Below are 10528 nucleotides of genomic sequence, written 5' to 3'. Positions count from 1 at the left end.
TTGCTTTCTGCTGTCCTACTTAACTGTTTTGCTTAGATTTTTGTGTAGTTCTGGTCTGAGTAGGTCCTCTCTGGTTGGAAGAAGTGTTTTTGTTCTTCTTGACATTAGCTTCTGCGCAGGTGATAAGTGACCCTTGACTGGCGTATTCCTGTGATCCAGCATCGCTAGGTATGGATCAGCCTTATCTTCCATTGATTTCCGGAAACGGTTCTTTGCCATCTTTACAGCGGATTCTACTTTTCCATTTGCCTTGCTATTGTAAGGACTGATGGGTGTATGTGCAAAACATCACTTTCTTGCAAAGATGGAGAATTCTTGACAACTAAACTGTGGTCCATTATCAGTGACCACCTGATCTGGTATCCCATGTCGTGCAAAATGGGGCTTAAGCTTAGTGATCACTGATCTAGCTTGTGTAGTGGGGAGATGGTCAATTTCCCAGAAATTATTCATATAATCAACGGTGCAGAGATAGTCCCTATCTGCAAAGCTAAAGAGATCTATCCTACTTTTGCCCAGGGTCTCTCTGGAATTTCATGAACCATTAAAGGCTCTGCAGGATTGGCTACCTCATATTTCCTGCACGTTGGGCATTTTGAGACAAAATCTCTGATGTCACTGTTCACATTTGGCCAGTACAAGCATTCTCTTGTTCTTCTGCAGCATCCTTCGATCCCTTAGGTGTGTGGAATGCAATTTTTCTTTTAACACTGCTCGCTGTGTTGTTGGTATTACTACTCGGTTTCCTCTGAATATTAATCCATCTTGTACCGTCCTTTCATTCCGCATGCTGAAATATGGTCTCACCTCTGGGTCAAGATGTACTTTGTCTTCTGGCCATCCTTCCACAATTACTTGCTGTAACATCTGCATACATCTGTCTTCTTTTGTGTCTGAGCGCAATTCGAGCAACCTTCCCTCTGTCACTGGAATATATTTTGTTTCCTGGACATCATCATCATCATCATCATCATCATCATCATCATCATCGATACATTCATTGCTCACTCCATGAATGTATGCCCTTGATAATGTGTCTGCTAAGAACATCTTCTTACCAGGATGGTATAGAACAATCACATTGTAAACTTGCAACCGCATTAACATATTTTGCAGTCACTTTGGGCATTTCCCCAATTCTTTTTTCATTATTGCTTCTAATGGTTTATGATCAGTCAGTACTGTAACCTGTTGACCAAATTTGTATTGGTGAAACCGTTCACAGCATAAACCACTGCCAATAGTTCTTTCTCAATCTATACATATCGGGTTTCTGTGTCTGTAAGTGCTCGGCTAATATATTCTAAGGGTTGACCTTCTTGTAGCAATGCAGCGCCCATTCCTTTCTCACTTGCATCACATTGAACGACCAATGGTTTGTTGGGGTCATAGTATCTCAATACTGGTGCTTCACTCACCAACTTTTTAATTTTCTCGAAAGCTTCTTCACGGATCTGAGACCATGTCCATGGCACATCTGCCTTTGTTAAGTTGCAAATTGGAGCCATCACGTCAGAGATGTGGGGCAGAAACTTTGCCAAATAATTCACGAATCCTCCCAATCGTTGCACTCCCTTAATGTCTGTTGACCGTGGCATATCTTTTATGGCTTTTATTTTCTCAGGATCAGGAAGTAACCCCTCACTGGTCATCCTGTGACCCAGGAATGATACAAATGTTTGCCATAAATTCATTTTCTCAGCATTCAATCACATCCCACGATCACGACATCTTTCCAACAGCCTTCTGAGTTTTCTATCATGGCCCTCTGTTGCTTCTTCCATCGTTTTACCAATCCCGACCACCAGAAGATCGTCTGCTTTGTTGATGATTCCTTTCAAATCCGCCACATCATTATATAGTTCTCTTTGAAATATTTCCAAGGCTGGAGCAATTCCAAGTGGTAAAACCGTCCATCGAAACCGACCATATGGAGTGGCAAAAGTGGTCAAGCGACTGCTGACTTCATCTAACTTCAGGTACCAAAATCCATCCCTTAGATCAAGAGTTGAGAAAACTTTGCTATCAGCAAGTTCTGGGAGGAGACCGTTCAGTACCGGTAACTGGAAATGCCCCCGTTTAAGAGCCTTATTTAATGGTCTGGGGTCAATACATATCCGTAACTTTTCATTTTTTTAATTACCAGTGATAAGGCACTAACCCATGGTGTTGGCTCGTTCACTGGTTCAATTACCTTCTTTTTGACCAGTCTTTCTAATTCGGCTTTCACTTTTACCTTGATATTCACTGGTATTCTTCGAGCCGCTGCAACATGTGGTGTTACGTTGGAGTTCACCTCCAGATTAACCTCCCCAGGTAACGTACCCAATTCTTCCTGAAATTCGGATATGATGCTCTCCGGGTGTTGGCTGCTGTCTTTTTGAGATATGTTTGCAACCCTCTTAAATTTGTCATTGTTCACACTAATGAGTGCCATTTGCTGGATGGCATCCGCTCCAAGTAGTGGATGGAAGTCTTCCTTTACAATGACAAACTTCACTGCATACTTGAGTCCGGTTTTTTTGGTTTATCATTTTTATCCGACGTTCTCCTAACGGTTTCATTTGTGACCCGTTCTACATGACAAGGATCTTATTGGACTGCTCAAGTGTTTTCCCGCCACATGTTTCTCATTCAGGATGTTCACTGAGGCTCCACTGTCTAGCTGAAAAACAACCGGCTTTCCTTTGATCATCATTTCTGCCTTTATCACTTCAGGTCTGATGGAATTGATTCCTTCTTTCGTGATCACACTGTCCACGTGTCCATAGTCTGAACCATCACTACTGCTATTGCTATCATCTTGTTTTCCAACAAATCGAATATTCTTTTTTCTTTATTTGCATCTTTTTGCAAAGTGGTGCTTTCCATTGCATTATTCTGCAGGAGATTTTGCAAGTGCTCATCTTTCTGTTGTTCATCAGACAAGGTGTCGATATCAATAGAAGATTCCAAGAGGAAGGAATTAATTCCTCACAGTTAGGTGTCCGTATGGATGTTGTCTGCTCCCTTGACATGCCGGATGTCAGATGTAAATTGGAAGATATAGTCCATCCGGTAAATCTCTCTGGGAGAATATTTGTTTGAAGAAGGTTGCAAGGCGCCTAACAGGTTTGTGGTCCATGAGGATATGGAACTACTGACTTTCTAGGAGTAAGGGAAATGGCGCATTGTGGAGAATAGAGCTAATAATTCTCTTGAAAACAGTTGTAGCGTTTTTCTATCTCTGTTAATTTCCTGGAGAAGAAGGAAATAGGTTTCCAGTTTATATCACGTTTTTGTAGAAGGACCACTGCAGATGCATGCATTGCAAGGCGCAGTTCATGGTTGGGTTTGATGTGAGACAATTTTACAGTCTGGTAGCTTTGTTATGAACAGGCGGGCCTTTCGTTTTGATATAGTGAGTGATGGAGTGTGACAAAACTTTCTTATGAAAGGAGGGTAGAGAAATTGAAGGGTACTCCTTCAAGAGACTTAGGGCATCATTGTCCTGGTTTGCATGTGCCACTGCTTGACATAATGGAGTACCAGCCTTGACTACACCACATACTGTAAGATGTGTTTCTGTATCTCTTAAACACTGGCCTGTTATATCAAACGCTTGCAAGAAATCAGTACCATAGATAGCACAGTTTACATCAGCCACTATAAAAATGTGGGTAAATGTTCTATGCAAGCATGAATTGAGGTCCATATACTTCCCCCATATGGGAGTATTAACAAACCATTTATGGGAGGAGATTTCTTGTTGGCGGCAGTCGCAGGAATGAGCTACATCTATGCCCTGCTGTCCACTAAAAAGGATGTTCCCAAGTTTTCGTGTACCACATACAATAGGCGGCCAGAGCGAGAGGCACCGACAGTTGATGCCACAGTCTTCTGTCGGTTTAGGCATTTCCCAGACTCTTATAGCTATCAGGTGAAATACAGAAATTTACTTTCTCTTTTATGGTAAGCCTTGCAATGTCTTCCACCATTTTATTCATGTGAGTTTCCAATCTCTTCTGCCCTCCATTAGTTTTAATAGGAGCTCGTCCTTCTTTGATGTCTAAACACCAGCCACTGTTGACGACTGTGTAGGCACTATGTCAGCTATATCTGCCAACCATTCGGTTGGTGTGGGCTCATCCAGTGCAGCAATTACCACCCTATACTCTGTGAGTATGCGTTGAAGGAAGATATGTTTGATGATGTTTTTATCCATTGCCCCTTCAGCCAACTTCAGTAGGCATTTTAAAAAACTGTGACGGCATGCTATCCCTCAACGTGTCCTGCTCTAACAACTGTCCAGACTATTTTTAAAGGGAGAAATAAATTTTAAATCTATACGTTTTCCCTATATTATTAATGAAAAATGTGTATATTACTGCTACGTTTGTTCTACGTTGTGAGTCGCTAATGTTGTAAATATTAGGGGTCTCATAGTTGATTGAATTACTGAAACTAAAAGTACTTAACAAACATAAATAGTTCACAAGTACATGAATACACATTTATTATGAATTGATGAACGTAAAAGTAATATAACAATATAGAACAACAATAATTTGGTACTCACTTTAGAAGTGGTTAGAGTTCTACTCAATCCCTCAAGTGGGCATAGTTCCTATGAGGGGTAAAACGCACCTTCCCTTGTCAAGGCCAGGACTCACTGTGTCTGTGTGTGTCCCAAGGGAAGTAACTCTCCAGTGTATATCTTAATCGGTGTTCTTTGCCTATATTTCTCTACACAAGGATCCTGATATATACTTCTTCAAGCAAAACGTATAGCTAGTTGGGTGTAGTCTGCTTTTAGTTGCAGTCGGGGAACGAGGTTTAAGGTGCAGAAATCTCCTGAAGTCGAAAGTCAAAGGGTATCCATTGGGACCATTACAGGTAAATTTAACGAGATCGCCAATTAATAGAAGATTTTCACCAAGACACATCCTCATATAAATAAAAATAAAAATAAAAATAACTCCGGAAAATAATGACACCCGACAAAGGACTCGAAATCACTGTATTAATATGAAATAAACATTTATTTACATGTTAAGAATATTAGTTCAAACCGTTCCAACGTGTTTTCTTGTGTGGAGTGTTCATTATGCAGGATTAGCTAAATGAGGATTTCGTGAGAATAGCATGGAGTTTAAGATTACTGATTTTTATGAACAGAATGCCGCACGTGGCTTGAAACTAATGTGATTATTTTCTGAGAGAAACAGTCCATAATCATGAGAGTGAAAGTGTGCGGTTGTGTTCATTACATGAGAACAGTAATTCGAAATAAAATTGTTCGAAAAGAAGAATTACATTCTAATTCAATGTGATAACTTTCCATGGTGAGAATTAAGATTAGTTTGCCTGACGTGTTCAGAATCATGTTGGGTGATTTGATGTCCCACAAATTGGAGTTCTTCAGCTCAAGCCATGCTTGCCCAGTTGGAGAGAAAAACTAATTTGATTTTTCGTGGAAAATCTATATATAGAGATGTTCTCAGATGTTTCAGCTAGTTTGCTGTATCCGTACGCAAGGAAATGTAACATAGTTCCTTTGTTTTATATGTGTGGGTGGTTGCATTATCATGTTGTGTCTTTGCGCATTCTTCATATTCATGGGTGTTGAAAATGGTGATTGCTATGAAAGAGATTTGTTCCAGCCATACATAGCAGTCGCTACCCCTCTTAGGGAAAAATACAACTTACATTGTTGCCTGTAAAATTTGAAGTATGCCATCAAATTCTTACTTCACAGCACATATGTGGTTCACATATGTGGAAGAGAAAATATCACGAAAAACACCCGTCTAGCTGAATCCACTGTGAAAAATTTCCCCCACTCTATATCTGTGCCTAAATCAAAACGTGGATACCATGAACAAAGCTTCTTTCTTAGAACTGCACGCCTGTGGAACTCTGTTCCGTCTGCCTGCTTCCCACCTGACTACAACTTGGATGTCTTCAAGTCCAACGTTAACAAATTCCTAATGAACCGCCCCCTTAAGTAAACACTTCATCAAATCTCCACACTAACCTTTATCCCTGAGTGGCTTCCGGGCCTTGATAAGTGGTGACCACCGTGTAACAAAAAAAAAAAAAAGAAAAGAAAATATTAGTCAACTCACAGTTCACGGGTGTAAATTAAATATGAAGTCTTTATGGACACACGTGAGCGAAATTCTCTTTGGCCAGTCATAAGACTGAAATGTTATCAGACTCCATAAAGATACTCTCTTTTTTACGGTAATTTTTCATAATTAAGTTTGACCGCTGCCATCATGTTGTAGCTTTTTGAAATATTAGTTAGTATGAATAAGTTATAATAAGGTGAAGAAATAGCGAGACGTCACTGAGCTACAGAAGCTTTATTTTATTATTCCCAACGGTATGTAACTCGTATAGCTAAACAAGAAAACGGGGTAAGATAATCCAGATCATGACACACCCAAACCTCAGTCCATTGAAAGTAACTCTTATGAACTAAAGAGCTCTCTATCTTGTCACATGTTTCTTGTCAAGTAATGTCTTTTCCAAATTATTTATATTTTTGTATATGTACGTTTCATTTTCTTTATTTATTACTTATATATAATGATAACTGTTGTGATATTAATAAATGCGGATGGTTAAGACAAGTATGCGAGGAAACTAATGTGAAACGCATTTTATTCACAGAGTTGACAAACTGGAATGGCTTGATGGTGAGCCCAAAACCGGAAGAAGGGACATAAAAGAGGAGTGGGAGGAGGACTGGATGTGGCTGTTATTACTGATACTACAACATCCCCTTCTCTATTGAAGGAAAAGTACATTGGGCTGTAATGGGTTGGAAACGGTTTGAGGGGAAGAGGTGTAATAGTTCATTTGTTCTATGTCACAGGTTGAGCTACTGTATAGGTTTGTTCACCCTGCTTTGGAAGTTTCCTTTGGCAGTGAAACTTGGAAAAAGCAATATTTTTTTCATTTTGAGAAAAGTTGTTCACTGGAATATCAGGAAGACTCTTCATCATTAAATAAGTTTTTACATTTTTATTTATATTTAGTGGCCAACTCACTGGGTCATTATTAATATAAATTACAGCTGTACATGTGAATGATCCACCGCAGTGCAATGTTTGGGCTTAGCTTTTTAGTCGCATGCAAGCGACTCTATAAGTCACTCTGTCGGTCGGTCGGTTGGTCAGTCAGTCGGTCAGTCTGTCCGTAACACTTTTGTGCTTGGCCTTTTGGCCAAAAACAAAGGGTAGTATCTGTTCCGGCAAATACTGCAAGCAAAGACCATATGTGGGGTTTCCGCCATATATAAGACCTTGGTCAATGTAGTGGCAACCCTTCATAGCAATTGTCACTATCCAGCTCTCCTATTCCCCGGGGAGTTGGTCCCCATTCCCCCTTCACTCCTCACATTAAAAGTCGGACTTGTACCTAATTTTCTTGGTGGGGGAGCAAATAAATACCAACCCCACATATTAGACCTTGGTCAATGTAGGGGAAAGCTTTCATACCAATTGTCAATATCCAGCTCCCCTACCCCCCACGGAGTTGGTCCCCATTTCCCCTTCACTCCTCACATTAAAAATCGGTCTTGTACCTAATTTGCTTGGTGGGGGAGCAAATAAATACCCTTTTTCTTAGACTTTTGGTCAAGATCAAAGTGTAGTATCTGTCGAGCAGATACTGCAAGCAAAGACCATATGTGGAGTTTCCCCCACATATAAGACCTTGGTCAATGTAGGGGAAACCCTTCATACCAATTGTCACTATCAAGCCGCCCCACCCCTACTCCCCGGGGAGTTGGTCCCCATTTCCCCTTCACTCCTCAAATTAAAAGTCGGCCTTGTGCCTAATTTGCTCGGTGGTGGAGCAAACAAATACCCTTTTCTTGGCCTTTTGGCCAAGATCAAAGTGTAGTATCTATTCCGGCAGATACTGCAAGCAAAGATCATATGTGGGGGCAACCCCACATATAAGACCTTGGTCAATGTAGGGGAAACCCGTCATACCAGTTGTCACTATCAAGCTCCCCTACTCCCCGGGGAGCTGGTCCCCATTTCCCCTTCACTCCTCACATTAAAAATCGGCCTTTTGCCTAATTTGCTCGGTGGGGGAGCAAATAAATACCAACCCCACATATAAGACCTTGGTCAATATAGAGGCACCCCTTTATACCAATTGTCACTATCAAGCTCCCCTACTCCCGGGGGAGTTGGTCCCCATTTCTCCTTCATTCCTCACATTAAAAATCGGCCTTGTGCCTAATTTGTTCGGTGGGGGAGCAAATAATAGAGTTTTTCTTGGTCTTTTGGCCAAGATCAAAGTGTAGTATCTGTTCGGGCAGATACTGCAAGCAAAGACCATATTGTGGGGGAAACCCCACATATAAGACTTTGTTCAATGTAAACTCTTCATACCAATTGTTACTATCCAGCTCCCCTACACCCCGGGGAGCTGGTCCCCATTTCCCCTTCACTCCTCACATTGAAAATCGGCCTTGTGACTAATTTGCTCGGTGGGGGAGCAAATAAATACCCTTTTCTTGGCCTTTTGGCCAAGATCAAAGTGTAGTATCTGTTCCGGCAGATACTGCACTTAAGATAATTTGTACCAGTCAATGGAGGGGAAACCCTCTATACTGGGACAATTATTATTTTTGGTAACCAGAGTGACCCCTTTTAGGGGAGCTGGTTTTTACCTCACATTAAAAACGGCCTTGTGCCTAATTTGCTCAGTGGGGGAGCAAATAAATACCATCTGTTTTTACTACATGCTGTACTTATTGTGATATAAATTGGGGGATCACTTTTCTGTATTAATTTAATGTAAAATGATCACCCACTTTACAACCAGTCAGTCTCAAAGCCATTCAAGTCATTCTCCAGATCATTCAAGTTTATTTTTAAGGATTCCAGTTATTTTTTAAGCATTCAAGTCATTCTTAAGGTCATTCAATTCATCCTAAAGTTCATTAAAGTCATTCTAAGTCATTTACTTTTTATTTATTTAAGTCATTTCAGCCTATTTTTCGGTCATTTTAGTTTATCTTTAAGAATTTCATGTCAATCCTACATTCACACATTCCATTCATTACACGAGAGCACATGACTAATAACTATCGGCCTTGTTGACTTTGCTTTGGTTGAACACAGCTGTCTTTTCTTGCATTTAGGTCATCTGCAGATTGATATAACAAGAGCAGGGTCAAATTTTCCAAGCAATACCAAAAGGACTAAGAAGTTTGCATCGTGTGCACTCTCATTGTTTCTTTGTACCTCTAAATGCAAGATTTCTCTCAGCAAGAGACTGCACTATTGCAACTAACCTTTTGAATACTTGCTGTCAATACTTTGCATGTTTATTAGTTAGCCATAGTCTTTTACGCTGGACTGTCCACTGTAAAATCTTTGGTGTAACTCCCATAATAGTAATAACCAAAAATTACAAAAATTCATCAAACAAAACAACTACTATTGCGTTTTTAGTAAAAGAAAAACTCTATCACTGTCGTCTAAAACAATACGTCAGCCATTAAAATCGTGAAAAGAAAGATAAGTATTTTCATGCCATTGCTGCATAGATGTGTATTGACAGTTAATGATAACATAAACACGTGTGTTAATTACAATTGAGGAGCTGTCATTGTATATGCTTTATTGATAAATGCACGTGCCTGTTTGTACATATATAAAACAGATTGACGAGAACAAAAGAGTAGGCAATACTATTACACCCCATTTCTATGAAATGAAGATCATAATACCAGGTCTGTAAACAAAACAAAAATAACAAATAAACGGAAAGGCAAGTTTAGGGTAGGTTGCCTGAACAGCTACAGTGAAACAGATTATTCTGCCCCATGAGATACCTGCCGAGAGATTATGATTGTGTTCATCATAAGTTCATCTTTGATTGCGGTCCCACCATCCTACCACTATGGGTATGATTTTGAGGGTCATTTAGTATGTTTGGAGCCGCATGCATAGGTGGATCCACCGAGGTTGCACGTTTTTGTCAAGCTGTTTTTGGGACATCTTGCGACATTTGAGGGGGTAGGCGCCACTGGAATACTCCTTATGTGTTGTTGGTTTCTTTGTGGCACATATCTGTTGACATTCTCCAGGAGATAGAAGCAGTTACCATCTGCCTTGGATACTACATTCGCTGGGTCCCATATTCCAGACACAGGGTTTTGTACTCTTACCCGTTGGCCATGATATAGGAGTGGTAGATCCTCCTTGGGTACATGTTGGTCGAAGTACCTCTTTTGGTTTTGCTGACGTTGTTGGATTGTGCTATATATCTGATCTTGATCATGGCGGTCGTTTTTGATTTGGATTATCAGTGAAGATTGAATTTGTCTATCTATGAGTAGTTGTGCAGGACTTAGTATGACACTTGAAATTGGAGTGCAGTGCCAGTGCAGCAGTACAATTTCAGGCATTCTTCCCAACTGTTTGGCTTTCTTGAGGATCGTCTTGATAGTCCTTATCTGACGTTCTATGAAGCCATTTCCTTGTGGTCTCTGAGGTGAAGTGGTCTCATGATGGAA

General features: G+C 40.4%; 1 pseudogene; it reads left to right on the top strand.

Moving 5' to 3' along the window:
* Positions 1-8509: 8509 nt before the first annotated feature.
* Positions 8510-8655, top strand: LOC145243215 (U2 spliceosomal RNA; annotated as a pseudogene).
* The last annotated feature ends 1873 nt before the right edge of the window (positions 8656-10528 follow it).

This window comes from Euprymna scolopes, chromosome 21 (genome assembly GCF_053919585.1).
Source record: "Euprymna scolopes isolate OS-2025 chromosome 21, ASM5391958v1, whole genome shotgun sequence".
Classification (NCBI taxonomy): domain Eukaryota; kingdom Metazoa; phylum Mollusca; class Cephalopoda; order Sepiida; family Sepiolidae; genus Euprymna; species Euprymna scolopes.
Note: the sequence above shows the minus strand (reverse complement) of the source record. Positions and strands in the feature narration are given on the sequence as shown.